Source organism: Mustela erminea, chromosome 1 (assembly GCF_009829155.1).
Source record: "Mustela erminea isolate mMusErm1 chromosome 1, mMusErm1.Pri, whole genome shotgun sequence".
In the NCBI taxonomy this organism is placed as follows: domain Eukaryota; kingdom Metazoa; phylum Chordata; class Mammalia; order Carnivora; family Mustelidae; genus Mustela; species Mustela erminea.
The window spans coordinates 48,957,411-48,973,498 of NC_045614.1; the positions used below are offsets into that span (position 1 = coordinate 48,957,411).

General features: G+C 38.2%; 1 pseudogene; it reads left to right on the forward strand.

The window, feature by feature from the left end:
• The first annotated feature begins 930 nt into the window (after positions 1 to 930).
• LOC116589034 lies at positions 931 to 3,313 on the forward strand (annotated as a pseudogene).
• Positions 3,314 to 16,088: the final 12,775 nt, after the last annotated feature.

Consider the following 16,088-nt stretch of genomic DNA (forward strand, 5'->3'; position numbering starts at 1 on the left):
CAGAGTGAGGATATCTCTGTTCTTTTTATCTGAAACAACTCCAAAAACAAAAGAGACAAACAAAAAATAGACTAACAGATGCCTAAACACTTTAAATCACAAAAGCCATAAATGATTAGGGAGGAGTGTCATGGGAAGAAAGGATCTGATGGGATTCTAGAAGACACTGAAGAAAATCATTCTTCTCTAAAAAAATATTTTATTTATTTATTTGAGAGAAAGAGAGCATGATTGAGGGGGAGGGGCAGAAGAAAAGGGAGAAGCAGACTCCCCGCTGTGGATGGAGCCTAACCATGGGGCTCCATCCCAGGACCCTGGGATCATGAACTGAGCAAAAAGCAGAAGCTTAACCAACTAAGCCGCCCAGGTGCCTCATGAAGAAAATCACTCTTGCAGCAGAATGTAGCAAAAGTTAGGAAGATATCGGTTCTCAAATCTTGTGCAGACCAAGGGGCCAGAACAGCAGTACTTTTAATAAAGGATCAAAATGCACAGCTTGCTACAGAGACTCATCTAATTAAAAGTAAACAATATTGCAAAAAGAACCAGCCTATTTATGTAAAGATTAGGGACAGGGATGGAATGGAGGGGTTGGGGAAGGGGATGGAGAAAAGGAAGAATGGATCCAGAAAAGCAGGAGGCAGAGAACATACTTCAGAAAAATGTTGCTCTGGGGTGGATGAATATTGCAAGCAAACTTATTGTCACGGACTCAAATAATTGAAATAAACAATCCTAAATTTAAAAAAAATTGAGGCAGAGATATGATTTTTAGTAAGAAATTATAATTATGTTCAACAGAAACAGGTGAAACTAAGTTGGCAGAGCTTAGGAAATAAGTGGAGAATAAAATTATCACATAAATGAAGACACTATCTGAAAGCAAAACAAATTCAAGCAAACAAAACCTCAGGGATTGTTTAAAACACAATGAAAATACAGAAGAGAAGACAGATTGAAGAAAGTAAACACACAGACCAGAAACTGATAGTAGATTTAATAGAGTTACTGAAAACAAAGGAGTATCAATGTATGTTTATCATCCTTGAATAAAATAACCTCTCACTAAGGTGGAAAGTGAAAACATACTCTAAACACTATTTAAGGATACATTCAAAGCACATCACAACTAAAGAAAAATCAGTAAGATATGTGTAAAACTGAAACATGACTTTGTCAAATATATGGGTCTTAAAGATAAGTATATAATTCGTTGAGTATTCCAGCCAAAGATCAAATAACTTACAAGGGGAAGTATCAGGCTTTCCTTAAAGTTCCCAGCAATATATATCATTAGAAAACGGTAGGATAAAATGCATAGTCATCCAGAAAATAAAGTGTCAGGAAAATGTTATATCTAGACAGCTTGTTGAAGTAAAAAGGCAAGAGCAAGGGGCACCTGGGTGGTTCAGTCAGTTAAGTGTCTGATTCTTGATCTCAGCTCAGGTCTTGATCTCAGGGTCCTGAGTTCAAGCATTATGTTGGGCACCGTGCTGGGTGTGGAGGCTACTTTATAAACAACAACAACAATAACAACAACAAAAATAAGAGCATGTACTTTTGGTTGTGCAAGTACTATGAGAATTTATTCTTACATATCCACCATGACAAAAACAACAACAATGAACTAAATAAAGGAAAACAGCAACAACAACAAAAACAGAGGTGAGCATAAAATGAATTAAATTTTTTTTAATGCAATTAACTTTAAAACTAAGGAAGGAACAACTCTTGGAATCATAGTTTCAATACATAATGTGAATAGAATGACAATAAAGAAACATGGTAACATAGAAGTTGGAGGGGAACTAGTTGTATAAGAATATCAATTATTTCATCTTTTATAATCACAGTCATTTGCCAGGTTCTCTTACATCAACCACCCAAGAGTCTAGCTGTAAGAAGTAACAACCTCTTCCCTCCTCTCCACCATCTTCTTGGCAGCCACAAATCAGTAACCCCGAGTGAATGCATCTCCATACATGTTAGCCAGGCTGGTGTTCAGATTGGTGATGTCTTTTGGGAGCCCTGTGGCTAGAACACATCATCCCAGCCGGCTGATCAGATGCCAAATGACAGGATTATTGATGAAGAAGGCTCTTTTGACAACTTCTTTGATGAAATCAGTGCTGGCAAGCATGTGCCCAGGGCAATATTTGTAGACCTGGAACCCACAGTCATTGATGAAGTTTATACTGGCACCTACTGCCAGTTCTTCCACCGTGAGCAGCTCATCACAGTCAAGAAAGATGCTGCCAAGAACTATGCCCAGGGTTACTACACCACTGGCAAGATAATTTGCCTTGTTTTGGACAGGATTCAGGAACCAGCTGACAAGTGCATAGTGCCTCAGCATTTCTTTGCTTTCCACAGCTTTGAAGGGGCAGCTGGTTTCAGTTTCACCTCCCTGCCAATAGAACATCTCTGTCGATTATGGCAAAAAGTCCAAGCTGGAGTTCTCCATTTACGCAGCCACCCAGGTATCCACAGTTATAGTTGAGTCCTACAACCCCACCCTCACTACCCATACCACCTTGGAGCACTCTGATTGTGCCTCCATGGTAAACATTCAGGCCATCTTTTATGACATCTTTGATAGAACCTTGATAATGAACACACAGCCTACACTAACCTAAATAGTGTTGATAGTCAATTTGTGTCCTCCATCACTGCTTCCCTCAGATTTGATGGAGTTCTGAATGTTGATCTGACAATTCCAGATCAACCTAGTCCCATCCCCTGTTACTGCATCCACTTCTTCTGGCCACATATGCTTCTGTCATCTCTGCTGAGAAAGCCTACCATGAACAGCTTTCTGTAGCAGAGATCACCAGTGTATACTTTGAACCAGCCAAACCAGATGAGGAAATGTGACATTGTGACCCTTGCTATCGTAAAACATGGCTTGCTGCCTGTTTTACTATGGCGACATGGTTCCCAAAGACGTCAATGCTGCCATTGCCACCATCAAGACAATGCGTACCATCCAGTTTATGGACTTGTGCCCCACTGGCTTCAGATTGTCATTAATTACCAGCCTCCCACCATGGTACCTGGCGGAGAACTTGCCACAGTACAGGGAGTGGTGTGCATGGTGACCAATGCACCATAGGTATTGCTGAGGCCTGGGCTCACCTGGACCCCAAGTTTGATCTGATGTATGCCAAGTGTGCCTTTGTTCACTGGTATGTGGGTGAAAGTATGGAGGAAGGAGAGTTTTCTGTGGTCTGAGAGGCTGCCCTTGAGAAGGATTATGAGGAGGTTTGGTATAGATTCTGTCAAAAGAGTGTATGAAGAAGGAGAGGAATATTAAAGTTAAAAATGTCATAACAGAGGTGCCTGGGTGGCTCAGTCACTAAGTGTCTGCCTTTGGCTCAGGTCATGATCCCAGGGCCCTGGGATTGAGCCCCACATTGGGTTCTCTGCTCAGCAGAAAGCCTCCTTCTCTCTTTCCCACTGCCCCTGCTTGTCTTCCCTCTCTCACTGTGTCTCTCTCTGTCAAATGAGTAAATAAAGTCTTCTTAAAAATGTCATAATATGGGATACCTGTGTGGCTCAGTTAGTTGAGTGTCTGTGTTCAGCTCAGGTCATGATCCCAGGGTCCAGGGATGAAGTCCGGCATGGAGCTCCCTGCTCCTCAGGGATCCTGCTTCTCCCTCTGCCTCTCTCTCTCTCTGTCATGAATAAATAAATAAAATCTTTTTTAAAATGGCATAACAGGGGTGCCTGGGTGCCTCAGTCAGTTAAGTATCTGCCTTTGGTTTGGGCCTTGGTCCCAAGATGTCAGGATCGAGCCCCATGTTGGGCTCCATGCTTGGCGGGGAATCTGCTTCCCCCTGTGCCTCTCACACCACTTGTGTTCTTTCTCTCTCTCAAATAAGTAAAATCTTAAAGAAAAGTCATAACATTGCTGCTTTTACAGGGAAGCTTATTCTGTTGTAAATGTTAGAAAGTTGTGCTCTGATCATTTAATTTGTGTGTATCAGTGTATACTCTCATATATGAATACTGACCTATGCTTTAAAACACACTTTCTAACAGACTCAAGCTGTCCATTTCTCTCATGGGTTTGAAAAAAGTATTACTTGTCTTTAAAAAATCATGTATAGCTGATAATTAGAACAGCTGGTATTTGAGTATAGTTTCAGGTGAGGAGTAAGCTTTAGAAAAACTAATGACTATAGTGATACCTACCAAAGGTATTGGAGATAGCAATCCATCATTATTCCTAGGGTCTATAAAATAGAAGATTGGGTGTACAAAATAATCTTTTAGATATAAAATAAAACACTCAAATGACCCAAAAGGGAAAAGAAAGTTTCTGAAGTGTAGTAAGCTACCCAAGTCATGCACAACAAAGCAAAGAAATACACAAAACTCAGAAAAAAATAAAACAATGAAAGAGAAAACATAACATAAAATGTGATGCTGGAATGAATATAGATAATATATTTTAATATAAATGGGATACACTTATTCAAAGAAAAGGGTCTTAGACTGTATTACAAAGCACAAGCAAAGTGGTACTGTATGTGTGTGATAAATCCAAAGCAGAAAGATTAAAAATAGAACGATTTGAACAGCATACTGGAACCCACAAATATAAAAAACAGTATTTATGTTCTTAATATAGACAAACATAAATCAGGGCAAAAAGCACTGAATGTGATAAATAAGGTACTGTAGCTTGAATCATGTCCCCCAGGAAGACATGTAAGTCCTAACCCTGGTACGTGTGAATATGACCTTACTCATTGAAAATAAGGTCTTTTTTTTTTTTTTAAGATTTTATTTATTTATTTGACAGAGATCACAAGTAGGCATAGAGGCATAGAGGCATAGAGGCAGGCAGAGAGAGAGAGGAGGAAGCAGGCTCCCCACCAAGCAGAGAGCCCGATGTGGGACTCGATCCCAGGACCCTGAGATCATGACCTGAGCCGAAGGCAGTGGCTTAACCCACTGAGCCACCCAGGCACCCGCAAATAAGGTCTTTTAGGTGTAATCAAGTTAGGATGAAGGCCTAATGGGTTATAGTGGACTCTAATCCAATAACTGGTATTCCTGTATGAGGGAAATTTGGACAGAGACACATAGAGGGAAGACAGATATGTGAAGATGGAGGGCAGAGATTGGAGTTACGCTGCCGCAAACCAAAGAATACAAAAAATTGCCAGCAACCACCAGAAGTTGGAAGGAGGCAAGGAAGCACCCTCTCCTAGAATCTTCAGAGAAAGTGTGGCCTTGCTGACACCTTATTTTGACTTCTAAACTCCCAAACTGAAAGGCAATACATGTATTTTGTTCTAAATGACCATACTTGTGGTACTTTGTTATGGCAGCCCTAACAATACAACAAGGAAACAAAATTCCTATTAATACAATTCATAAACAAAAAAGTACAGTTAATCAGTGGAATATCAGTCAAAACACATTGCTCATAGGACTATCATATACTCATCTGAGGCCATGAAAGATCGAGTGTATGAAAGATAAATTCACAAAAGTCTAAATGACAAACTGAAGTATATAGAGTGGATGTAACTTTAATATATCAACATCTATACTCTGAAAGAGAATGCTCATAATTTCTCTATGCCAATTAAATATTTACTAGAAGAATAAATAATAAAATATAGAAGTATCATGGACAACTATATCTAATCCCAATGCAACAAAACCAGAAATTAAGATCAAAATTGTAAAGCATGCCTGATGACCCAGTAAAATAAATGAGAGAAAGTGAGGGGAAGAGAGAAGAAAATGAAAAAAGAAAGAATGAAAGATTTGGCAGAGATTTGATAGATGGAGATGAATGAAGAGATCAGGTGAACATGTTACCTGAATGTTGGTTTAGCAAAGAAATCAAAGTAAACATTTCAGGGTATATAAAAAATGATAAAATAATACATAATGGAACATATGACATGAGTGTTCAGAGAAAATATATTATCTTAAACATTTAGATTGTAAATAGGTGGAATGAAAAATCAATGCTCTGAACATGTCATTCAAAATATAGAATTAAAATATGTAAATATGTCTTCCCCCAAAGCCTGTATTTGGCCAAATTGGAAAATACTGTAACTTTCCATTGAACTTATGATGAAAACAAGGATGATGCCTGTTAAAAATATGTGTCATTAAAAATTGGAAAAAATAAGACAGCATTTTCATTATTTGCAAGAAATACAGTAGGTCTGAAAAGCATAAGGACATCAGCTGAGAACTACACCAAATGAGAGAATTCAGTAAAATGACTGAGAACAAAATTAATATTAAAAAATCAATAGCCTTGCTGTATGCAAACAGCTGTATTTTAAAGTGGCAGAAGAGATTCCATTTCTGTTAGAAAGATAAAATACTTATGAATAAACTAAAAAATATATATTGAAAGAATATTTACTGAAGAAACTGTGAATGTTACTGATACCTAAAAGGAAACTTGAACAGAGGGAAAGGTGTACTGATCCCAGATAGATAGACTATGGAATGAAGATTTCAGTTTCCCATAAATTAGTCTATAATTCCAATTGGAATTCCAATGCAATTCCAATTAAAATACCAGCAGGATATTTTTCTCTCTGAGATTAGAGAATCAGATACCAAAGAGCACATGGGAAAAAGTCTAGAAAAGTCTAGAAAGATGTGAGAGATGTGAGAGTCAACTCTCCAAATCACACTTCAGATATTATTCAACTGAAGTAATGTCAGATGCATTATTGGAACAGAACAGAGTTCCTGTATAGAATCAAAAAGGTAGGGGATTTCTTTATCGAAAATAGAGTGACTATCAAGGAAGAAACGATCACTTGATAAATTCCATGGAGAAAAGATATAAATGAAAACAGTACTTGATGAAAACATGGAAGGCTTATTGTTTTGAAATTATGTAGACTTTTCTAAGACTGCCTTTTCTTCAAGAACTCTAAAATTTCATAGGTAGTACAGAAAGGTATACATATGAAAGTAGTCACTCAAGACATTTGTTGCAATATTTGGAACTATTTAAAAAAAATGCTGAATAGTAAGACACTGAATTCAATCGTATGATATAGCTTGGTTATATCACCATTTGGATGCTGGTGTATGCTTAGATTGTATCTGGAAGAATTCACACAAAAATGGTAATAGTGCTTGTATGTAAGAAAGGAAACAGGAAAACAAAGAGGAGGGTAAGAGTCTTACTTTTCCCTCTGTGTATGTTTGTAACTTTTGATGGTATACCATGTGCACGTGTCAGCCATTCAAAAAAGAACTAGAGGGGCACCTGGGTGGCTCAATAGGGTAAGCAGTTAAGTGGTTAAGTGTCTGTCTTTGGCTCAGGTCAGGGTCCCAGAGTTCTGGGATTGGGTCCTGGGATCCAGGCCCCTATTGAGCTCCCTGCTCAGTAGGGAGTCTGCTTGTCCATCTCCCTCCCCCACCCTCCACCGCTTGTGCTCACTCTCTCTCTCTTTCTCTCTCTCTCCCTCTCTCTCTTGCTTACTCTTGATAAATAAAATCTAAAACAAAAAAAGACAAAAACAAAAAAGTAGAAAAATATAATGGGGTGAAAGGGCTGTAGGCATTTTGTAAGTGTTAGTTATGCTACCTTACACTCTTGGTGTGAAGTTTTCCTTTAAAACTTGAATGTTACATTATTTTGTGTATTGGAATACTTTTAATTTTTGGAGGTCAATATATATATATTGGATTGTTCGACTATATACAAGCTTCCAAAATATTTAGAATAAATCAGAAGTCATCAGTTTTTTCAACACCATTGATCTGGTGGTCTGTTTATGCTTAGAAAGATAGGAAAGAATTAAAGATGATTTTTTCTCCCAAACTAGAGTTATCAAATCACCATTTCTGAAGGCTTACCTATTTATATCTGACTCAGAATTGTTTAATGCTGTCCATTCACATAGACCAGTTAATAAATCCTCCAAATATTTAATTTGTGTGCAACATATATCTAACCCAGAGGCTCTCATCTGTCTTGATTTAATTTGATACTTTATTTCTTCATTTTAGAACAGTCTGGATATTTACTACAAAGATTTTAGTTTCCACTAAAATTCCATCACGGACCTTTTAATTCACTTCACAAATATTTACTTAAGCTCTGGGTGTATGCAATACAGTGGATATTTGTATAGAAGATAGTGGAACAGAGAATTATAGTAAATATCATATAAAAGTGCATTTTAAGCCTCTGATATTTTGCCATAATGTGAAATATTTATTTACATTTACATTGAACTTACATTTGTTGGATGGCAGGCACTAGAATATAAAAATAAATGAGCCATGGTCACTGATAATCTACAAGTGTAACATGAATGGTTAATTATAATGGAATGTGGCAAATGAAGTACAGAAAGATATACGTGAGCCAAGAGGAAGTACATATACTCTAAGGTGAAGAGTGGAAAAGGAGAAATCTTGCTGGAGTTGGTGACTCTGAGTCTGAAGAGGTGGACTGCACTTAACGAGGGAAAATACAGAGAATATTGTCTAGTGGTGAATCAGTAGTTTTGAATCCCAGAATCTAAAACACACTAACTGCATGACCATGGGCAAGTTTATTTAACCTCTTTAAAATGGTGATTGTAATAGTCTGTGCATGTCAGGATTGATTGATGATTAAGTGAAATAATGAGAACAGTACCTAGAGTGTAGTAAGTGTAGTATAAATATGTTGTTATTATTATTATTATTATTATTATCATTATTATTAATTAGAGTAGAGCAGGAGGATGAAGAAAAGAACCTCACAGACAAGCAAGTATACCAAGCCAGGAAAAGAAAGAGAGATCTGTTACAGGGTGCAGTTCAAAGGAAGGATGGCTAAGTGATGATGCCGGAGGGATAGGCAGAGACCAGATCACTCTGGCCGAATCCTAACCACTAACCACCAGGGAGTGTCTCTGGCCTTGAATATCATCTTTAGGCTTTTGAAAATCATGCTGATGTGGGGATATTCTGTGCAGGGAAATATTGTGGAGATGTGATCCATGGGTCTTATGGATTCCAGCTTGAAACCAGGTTATCATTAAAGAAGAAGGCATCTGTGGTAGGGAGTTGATGTGTGAGGAAGTGAGGCATTATTCACAACTCCTTTACCCATTTTTTGAAATCCGGAACCTCTCTTTTTAAACAGTTAAGCCGTTCAATTTGCTAAAATGTCAGCTCAGTTGAACATTATGGAGAATAAGGAAGTATAAGAGTCTCCCCTGACAAATTATGCCTTCTCTCTGTCGATGTAAATGCTCCCTTAAATCACCCATAAATTTCTCCTCTATTCCTGAGGAACTGGTTGGGAACCGAAGCAGGCTATAATAATTTAATCTCTACATAAATTCATAAAATAGAAGTGACAGGACAGAGTTTCACCCTACTATATTCTGAATGTTCACATCTCATTTCTGGATGCCATTGAATCTTTATCCATTAGAAGAACATCAGATTTTTAAAAATCTAGTAACTTTCTTCTTATTTGATTTGATATGGCATTCTGAAGAGATTCAGGACATTTTCCATCTCTGCTTTTACACATTTGAAGTCCATGTAGATGCTTTCAAGGTCTTAGTTGCTGAATCTGCATTGTTGAGATGAAATCATGAGTCTTTTGATTTAATGTAAGAGTTGCATTATTCTCAGCTGTGTCATTTGGTGCCTGTATCTCTACTGCCTGAAAATGCCATTAGAATTCATCTAAATAAACAAAGCTTCCTAAAATTTACTTTCTGTCTGAGAACAATATGAAAAGTAGTGAGAAGGGTACAAAGAAGCTTTAAGAGGATGCACAATGTAAGTGAGGGAATTGAATGAGAATAAAATATGTACATTTTTTTTTCTGAAAAGTTTGTCTCATGTCAACATTTTGAAAATTTCTCATAAATTCAGAGAAGAAATCCCATTTCCTTCCCATAGAAAAGTTAAGTTTAAAGATGTTAGGATATTTTCTCTTTTAGTTTTTTTTTTTTTTAAGATTTTATTTACTTATTTATTTGACAGAGAGAGAGAGAGAGTGAGCGAGCACACAAGCAGGCAGAGTGGCAGGCAGAGGCAGGGAGAGAAGCAGGCTCCCTGCCTAGCAAGGAGCCCAATGTGGGATTTGATGCCAGGACCCTGGGATCATGACCTGAGCTGAAGGTAGCAGCTTAACCAACTGAGCCACCCAAGCATCCCAATTTTCTCTTTTAGTTTGTGTTTATTTTGTATTTCACAAAGTTGAAACAGAAGCTTATTCCTATGGCATTCATATTTATATTTATTATGTACTTTCTGCAGATGGATCTTTAGTATATAAGAGAAGGTGTGAAAAGTATGATATACAACCTTAACTGTGAAATCAGGCTTTGAAGTAAAAGATGATTACCTTTTTCAAAGTAAGACTTTACTATTAAAGTATCTCCATTAAAAAAAAAAAAAAAAAAAAAGGGAGAGAGAGAGATCTAGATCCTGGGCAGTCACCTAAGACTCCTGTTTTCCAAAGTGGGTATAAATAGTACAATGATAGGTAATATAATTTGGGGCATAAAACTATAATGGGGAGGAGGAGTCAAGATGGCGGAGAAGTAGCAGGCTTAGATGACATCAGGTAGCAGATCAGCTAGATAGCTTATCAAACCATTCCAAACACCTACAAATCCAACAGGAGATCCAAGAGAAGAAGAGCAGCAACTCTAGAAAGAGAAAATTGACCACTTTCTGAAACATAGGACTGGTGGAGAAGTGAATCCAAAGCGACGGGAAGATAGATGTGGGGGGAGGGGCTGACTCATGGCAAGTGGCAGAGAAATGGAGCACAAAATCTGAAGTTTTAAAAGTCAGCTTTACTGTGGGACTTGCTCCAGAGGCTAAACTGGGGTGAAGCCCACGCGGGGACAGCGTGGTCTCAGGTCCCACGGGGTCACAGAAGGATTGGTGGTGTCTGAGTGTCACAGAGCTCACAGGTATTAGAGCAGGGAAGCTGGCTACAGAGATGGAGCTGAGGAGTGAGCTCTCAACTCAGGGTTACCTTAAATTGTGATCCATTGCACAGGCTACTGCTCTGTGAGCAAGACCCCACAAGATCTGGGGAGACCCCCCTGGAGGAGTGCAGGGATCTGAGGGGTTTGGAGACTCCAGGTGGAGCTGTATGCCAGAGACAGAGACTCTTGATCACAGGCTGGGTGAGCTCGGAGTGCAGCTAGAGGCCAGGAAGATGGGAATGATTGAGCGCTTTTCTCTGAGGGCACACTGAGGAGTGGGGCTCTGAGCTCTCGACTCCTCTGGGCCAGAGATTGGGAGGCCACCATTTTCATTCCCATCCTCCAGACTCTACAGAAAGTGTTGAGAACGAAAGCTCCCAAAAGTGAACTTGGGCAGATTACTTAGCCTGGCTGCTGGTAAGGGTGAGACAATTCTGCAGCAGGTGAAGACACTTGAGAATCAGTACAACATGCCCCTTCCCCAGAATATCAGCAAGAAATTCAGCCAAGATCAAGTTCACTTACCAAGGAGGACAGCAGAATTCCAGAGGAGAAGAAAGCAAAGCATGGAATTCATGACTTTCACCCCATGATTCTTTAGTCTTGCAGTTAATTAATTTTTTTATTTTTTTTTCTTCTGCTAATTTTTTTTAACTTTTACCCTTTCCACTTTTAACGTTTTCTAACTAGTTTATCTTAACAATAACTTTCATTTAAAAAAATCTTCTTTGAACCTTCATTATTATAGTCATATTTTATCCTTCATTGTATTTAACTTTATTTTTTGTATACACATAGGGTTTTTTCCTCTAAAAAGAATTTGGTATACAAATTCTTTTAATAGATCAAAATATACCCTAAATCTAACACAGGGCTTTGTTCTAGTCTCCAGCCTGAGCAAATTCTCTCCAATTTCTTTTTCTTTATTCTCCCAACCAACTTATCTTACCAATTCCTTTTTTAGAAATTAAAAAAAAATTTTTTTCATCTTTATACTCATATTCCATCCCTTCATCATGTTTACCCTTATATATGTATTCATTCTTTAAAATTTTGGAGGTAGTTTCTTCTAAGAGACCAAAATACTCACAAAATTAAGTGGGTGACCATTTTCTAGTCACCAGTAATATATATATATATATATATATAGAGAGAGAGAGAGAGAGAGAGAGAGATATTCTTTTTTATATATATTTTTATTTTTATTTAGTTTATTTCTTTCCTGAACTTCTTTTTGCTCCCTCTCTTTCCCCCACAATTTGGGGTCTCTTCCAATTTGGTTAAAGCACATTTTCCTGGGGGTCTTCGCCACCCTTTTAGTATTTATTCACTCCTTCATATATTCTAATCTGGATAAAATGACAAGGCAGAAAAACTCGCCACAAACAAACAAACAAACAAACAAAAAAACAAGAGGCAGTACCAAAGGCTAGGGACCTAATCAATATGGACATTGGTAATATGTCAGATCTAGAGTTCAGAATGACAATTCTCAAGGTGCGAGCTGGGCTCAAAAAAGGCATGGAAGATATTAGAGAAACCCTGTCTGGATGAATAAAAGCCCTTTCTGAAAAAATAAAAGAAGTAAAATCTAACCAAGTTGAAATCAAAAAGGCTATTGATGAGGTGCAATAAAAAAATGGAGGCTCTTACTGCTAGGATAAGTGAGGCAGAAGAGATAATTAGTGATATTGAAGACCAAATGACAGAGAATAAAGAAGCTGAGCAAAAGAGAGACAAACAACTACCGGAACATGAAGGGAGAATTCGAGAGATAAGTGACACCATAAGACAAAACAACATTAGAATAATTGGGATTCCAGAAGAAGAAGAAAGAGAGAGGGGGAGCAGAAGGCATATTGGAGAGAATTATTGTAGAAAATTACCCTAATATGGCAAAGGGAACAAGCATCAAAATCCAGGAGGTGAAGAGAACCCCCCTCAAAATCAATAAGAATAGGTCGACACCCCGTCATCTAATAGTAAAATTTACAAGTCTTAGCGACAAAGAGAAAATCCTGAAAGCAGGACAAGAAGCCCGGGACAAGAAGTCTGTAACATACAATGGTAAAAATACTAGATTGGCAGCAGATTTATCCACAGAGACCCCTCAGGCCAGAAAGAACTGGCACGATATATACAGAGTGCTAAACAAGTAAAACATGCAGCCAGGAATACTATATCCAGCTAGGCTATCATTGAAAATAGAAAGAGATAAAAAGCTTCCAGGACAAAGAAAAACTAAAAGAATTTGTAAACACCAAACCAGCTATAGAGGAAATATTGAAAGGGGTCCTCTAAGCAAAGAGAGACCCTAAAAGTAGTAGATCAGAAAGGAACAGCGGCAATATACAGTAATAGTCACCTTACAGGCAATACAGTGGCATTAAATTCACATCTCTCAATAGTTACCCTGAATGTAAATGGGCTAAATGCCCCAATCAAAAGACACAGGGTATCAGAATGGATAAAAAAACAAAACCCATCAATATACTGCCTACAAGAAACTCATTTTAGACCCAAAGAAACCTCCAGATTTAAAGTGAGGGGGTGGAAAACAATGCACCATGCTAACGGACATCAAAAGAAAGCTGAGGTGGGGGCGCCTGGGTGGCTCAGTGGGTTAAGCCGCTGCCTTCGGCTCAGGTCATGATCTCAGGGTCCTGGGATCGAGTCCCGTATCGGGCTCTCTGCTTGGCAGGGAGCCTGCTTCCCTCTCTCTCTCTCTCTCTGCCTGCCTCTCCATCTACTTGTGATTTCTCCCTGTCAAATAAATAAATAAAATCTTAAAAAAAAAAAAAAAAAAAAGAAAGCTGAGGTGGCAATCCTTATATCAGATCACTTAGATTTTAAGCTGAAGACTATAATAAGAGGTGAGGAAGGACACTATATCATACTCAAAGGGTCTGTCCAACAGAAGCTCTAACAATTTTAAATATCTATGCCTCTAACATGCGAGCAGCCAACTATATAAACCAATTAATAACAAAGTCAATGAAACACATTGATAATAATACAATAATACTAGGGGACTTTAACACTCCCCTCACTGAAATGGACAGAACATCCAAACAAAAGATCAACAAGGAAATAAAGGCCTTAAATGACACACTGGACCAGATGGGCATCACAGACCTATTCAGAACATTCCATCCCAAAGCAACAGAATACACGTTCTTCTCTAGTGCACATGGAACATTCTCCAGAATAGACCACATCCTGAGTCGTAAATCAGGTTTAAACCAGTATCAAAATATGGGGATCATTCCCTGCATATATTCAGACCACAATGCTCTGAAGCTAGAACTCAGTCATAAGAGGAAATTTGCTAAGAACGCAAATACATGGAGACTAAAAAGCATCCTTCTAAAGAATGAACGGGTCAACCAGGAAATTAAAGAAGAATTGAAAAAAATTCATGGAAACAAATGATAATGAAAACACAACTGTTCAAAATCTGTGGGACACAGCACAGGCAGTCCTGAGAGGAAAATATATAGCGACACAGGCCTTTCCCAAGACACAAGAAAGATCTCAAGTACACAACCTAACCCCACACCTAAAGGAGCTGGAGAAAGAACAACAAAGAAAGCCTAAACCCAGCAGGAGAAGAGAAATCATAAAGATCAGAGCAGAAATCAATGAAATAGAAACCAAAAAAACAATAGAACAAATCAATGAAACTAGGAGCTGGTTCTTTGAAAGAATTGATAAGATTGATAAACCCCTGGCCAGACTTATCAAAAAGAAAAGAGAAAAAACCCAAATAAATAAAATCATGAGTGAAAGAGGAGAGTTCACAACCAACACCAAAGAAATACAAACAATTATAAGAACATACTATGAGCAACTCTACGCCAACAAATTTGACAATCTTGAAGAAACGGATGTATTCCTAGAGACATATAAACTACCACAACTGAACCAGGAAGAAATAGAAAACCTGAACAGACACATAACTGATAAGGAGATTGAAACAGTCATCAAGAATCTCCCAACAAACAAGAGCCCAGGGTCAGATGGATTCCCAGGGGAATTCTACCAAACATTTATAAAAATCTCTCTTTTTTTTTTTTAAGATTTTATTTGCTTATTTGGCACAGAGAGAAATCACAAGCAGGGAGAGAGGCAGGCAGAGAGAGAGGGAGAGGCAGAGCCCCCGCTGAGCAGGGAGCCCGATGCAGGGCTCAATCCCAGGACTACGGGATCATGACCTGAGCCAAAGGCAGAGGCTTTAACCCACTGAGCTACCCAGGTGCCCCTCTACCAAACATTTAAAGAAGAATTAATTCCTATTCTCCTGAAACTGTTCCAAAAAATAGAAATGGAAGGAAAACTTCCAAACTCATTTTATGAGGCCAGCATTACCTTGATCCCAAAACCAGACAAGGATCCCATCAAAAAAGAGAATTACAGACCAATATCATTGATGAACACAGATGCAGAAATTCTCACCAAAATACTAGCCAGTAGGATCCAACAGTACATTAAAAGGATTATTCACAATGACCAAGTGGGATTTATTCCAGGGCTGCAAGGTTGGTTCAACATCTGCAAATCAATCAATGTGATACAATACATTAATAAAAGAAAGAACAAGAACCATATAATACTCTCAATAGATGCTGAAAAAGCATTTGACAAAGTACAGCACCCTTTCCTGATCAAAACTCTTCAAAGTGTAGGGATAGAGGGTACATACCTTAATATCATCAAAGCCATCTATGAAAAATCCACAGCAAATATCATTCTCAATGGGAAAAAACTGAGAGCTTTTCCACTAAGGTCAGGAACACGGCATAGATGTCCACTATCATCACTACTGCTATTCAACATGGTACTAGAAGTCCTAGCCTCAGCAATCAGACAACAAAAAGAAATTAAAGGCATCCAAATCGGCAAAGAAGTCAGACTCTCACTCTTTGCAGATGAAATGATATTACATGTGGAAAACCCAAAAGACTCCACTCCAAATCTGCTAGAACTTGTACAGGAATTCAGTAAAGTGTCAGGATATAAAATCAATGCAGAGGAATCAGTTGCATTTCTTTACACCAACAACAAGACAGAAGAAAGAGAAATTAAGGAGTCAATCCCATTTACAATTACACCCAAAACCATAAGATGCCT